This window comes from Cyprinodon variegatus, unplaced genomic scaffold (assembly GCF_000732505.1).
Source record: "Cyprinodon variegatus isolate N-32 unplaced genomic scaffold, C_variegatus-1.0 Scaffold959, whole genome shotgun sequence".
NCBI lineage: Eukaryota > Metazoa > Chordata > Actinopteri > Cyprinodontiformes > Cyprinodontidae > Cyprinodon > Cyprinodon variegatus.
This window is the reverse complement of record NW_015151412.1, coordinates 27071-30299: the sequence shown is the minus strand read 5'-3', so window position 1 is coordinate 30299 and position 3229 is coordinate 27071. Positions and strand designations below refer to the sequence as shown.

The window sequence follows — 3229 nt, the reverse complement described above, 5'->3', positions numbered from 1 at the left end:
TTTAAGACACGTTTTTAGTTCGCAGGACTGCTGCTTATCACCGCTCCCACCCGCAATGAGCTTTTAGTATTTGTCCTGCGCCGCACTGCTTTGCATTGCAGGACTCCAGCAGGAGTGCAGGGCTCTAGTATGTGACACTGGGAAATGCTGAGTTTCCTTAATGTGGACTGAATTCATTTTAATTTGTCAGCATTGTAAAGTAAGTCCTTAGAATGTTTTTAGGTGAAGAAGCCCACTCTGACTGCAGGAGGAATTAAACCAGCAACCGGCTGCTTTATGATTGTAAATGAATGTGTCTGAAAAGCATTTAAGCTGCTTGGTGGTGTCACATAGAACTGTCCATCGATACCTTCTCAAAATCTTAAATCCGCAAGGAGAGCTGAAGCTTCTGTAATGACCTGAGATTAAAACAAACAGGAGCGCAGAGCTGCTCATTAGCTGCTGACAGATCCAGGTAGAGAAGCCGGCAGAATCCAGGAATCAGTCCAGAACAGATCAGACTAACAGAGAAGACGGGCAAAGCAAAACTCTGGATCCATGGGGCAGAAACCGGTCTCAATCAGGAAAACACAACAAGATACAGATCGCTAGTTAATCTCATCAAACTGTTAGAGTAACCTGCCGCTGACTTAAGGCAAGCACGTAACCCCTTGCTCACATTGGCTCCGGTGTGGTTACAGAGCCGACGGAGACCGCAACTCCCGCACACCCCCTCTCACACCGTCCTTTTGACTACGGTGCGGTGCGGCTCTGCGACTCCGGCAACAGGTCCGGAGATTTAACTCGCGAGAACAGAAGTTCACTTGAGTTCACGTAACTTCACGCGATAACACGGCCCTAATAAGGATATTTGCGAGAGCTTGTTGCGGAGGGCTCCGGCACGCCGCAAGGATAGCTTTCTTGCTGAATTTTCTGCAGCGCCGGAGTGTCTCCGTAACCGCAGCCGGACAGCTCAGCAGCCGGTGAGAGAGGTTTACGTCTTTTTAATGACTTGGAATCACTGCAGAGCCGCACCCACCGCACCGCAACGTTAAGACCGGAGTCGGTGTGAGCCAGGGGTCACATAAATTGTTGAATAACCAGGTGGAAATGATTGGGGTAATCAGCCGCAGGACCAATTAGACAGAGGAGCAAAGAGGAAAGCGAAAAACCGAACCATCAGCGCAGAGATCATGACGGTTTCAGAATGGTTTAAAACGACCAGGTTTCAACTTCATGCAGCATGTCGATTCATATGAAAAACTAAAACCAAACAGAATCTGTATTAATAGAGCTGTTGACGAATTTTCGCGTATAGTCATATCGCTGCATGTTTACTCCACAAGTAATAACCCCAGGGTTATAGATGGATTTATTGATGAAGTGAAAAACAGGAGCAGAACTCCAACACATATCATGTTAGACTTGGGTACAGAGAACTGTTCAGTGGAACAGATGCAGATATTCTTAATAAGTAATCATGAAGACCAGTTTTGTGAGAGATTCTACATTACAAGCTCAAGTAAGCATAACCAAATAGATACGATCTCATAATTACGAGATATTATCTCGTAATTACGAGAATAGATTATGAGATTTACTGATCTCGTAATTATGAGATAAGCTGTCAGATTTTTTTTTCTTTGGTTAATGCAATACGGTTCCGTAGAATGTATTCCTAAAATCAGAAAAAAAAAAATCATTTATGTCAAAATGACCATTTCAAAAACATGACTCTCTTCACATCTAGAATAAACATTTTGAATGTCAGCTTTGGTCAGTATTTGTATTATTTCTTTTTTACTTCCTAAAGTTAAGTTTCCTCTGAAAAAAATTTAATTAGAAAATAAATTATTACAGTTCAGTCTAGGAGTGTGATTTTAAACAGAAAGACTCTTGTTTTAGTGATCCACAAATGGACCAATGGCGAGGAGAGTGCTTTTAATAGATCTTATAAACTTTTAATAAACTTATGCATACTGTAAACTCAGCAACAATCTTCTCCTTTGCAGCTGTAGTACATTTTTCTGTCTTTTAACCTGTGGACCCTTGCGGACGAATGGAGTATAAACAATTGAAGAATGGGTTTATAAAACGGCTTCTGGATGCCTTCAAAAGTGTGTTGTTGTGGCTGCTTTGTCATGTTTACATTTTGGCATGCTGCTATATCTGTGTTAATTGTGCTTTGTGCTCACTGTGTCCATAAAATGAACTTGGTGGTTGGTGGTTGTGGAGAACCTAAGCTTTCCAACGATGTCTAACATGTCTATTAATTTAGAGATGCAGATTTGAATCTTTGTTTGTTAAACCTGCTTTGTGAAACAGACCCTAGCACACAAAAACCAAAGCTGAGGCATTGATTATCACTGAAGAAAGTGGGGGTTGGAGGGATTGTGATTTCAGATTCTAAGCACCTATAATTAGGTCATAGAACTCATTCCTAAGAAATTACATGAACACTCTCATGATTAGAATGTTGTTATGCATAGCCCATAAACAAAAAAACAAAAAACAAAAAAAAAATGTAAGAATTGACAAATAATCCCAGATAGCCTGTTCTGTGGTTGCCATAACCAGGATGACTTATTTATGCAGGGATATCCCGTTAAAAGCAAAACATAGTAGTTTGTGACTGTACTGTTACTTACCCACTATAGAGATATATGCAAGTTGAGATGTTTGCTTTATTGAGGTTTTACTGTTAAAGGCCCGACAGCTGTAGTTTCCACTCTGATTCCTCTGAACACTGATTAGCTTGAGCTCATGTTCAGAATTCGGTAGATTTTTTCATTTAGTAACCAACTAAACATGGCAGCAGGTCTGGAGTCAGCCGAACAAGTCAAGGTGATGTCTGAACCTTCCACATATAGTTTATGAGATTCAGGGTTAACCTTTAATGTGACTTTTTCTGGGCCATCTGAAATTGCAGAAAATTATCATTTAATATTTAATGACAATTAACTAACTTTATACACTAACATCTCAAACACATTACTAATGCAGTACTAGCTTAACATCAGCTTTATCCTTTAAAGCTAAAAAGTTAATGTTACCAAAATATGAAACTGAATTTGAAGCCTATATGATCGCTGATGTTAAATCGGGAAAAGACTGATCTATATTCAACTGATATGTTTTATAAATCTGATGTTTTCAGAATCACCCTAACAAAAAATGTATTTGCGGATATTTTCCAAAAGTTTGAAGAAACAGCATTACAGTTGTTAATTTTCTTTCTTAAAAATAAGAA

The 3229-nt window shown here is 39.6% G+C and overlaps 1 long non-coding RNA gene across 1 annotated transcript in view; it reads right to left on the bottom strand.

The window, feature by feature from the left end:
* LOC107100314 overlaps positions 1-2758 on the bottom strand; it is a 13433-nt gene extending 10675 nt beyond the window's left edge. Inside the window, exon 1 of the long non-coding RNA XR_001481997.1 lies at positions 2628-2758. This is a non-coding gene — a long non-coding RNA (uncharacterized LOC107100314). The remainder of the gene's footprint in view (positions 1-2627) is intronic.
* Positions 2759-3229: the final 471 nt, after the last annotated feature.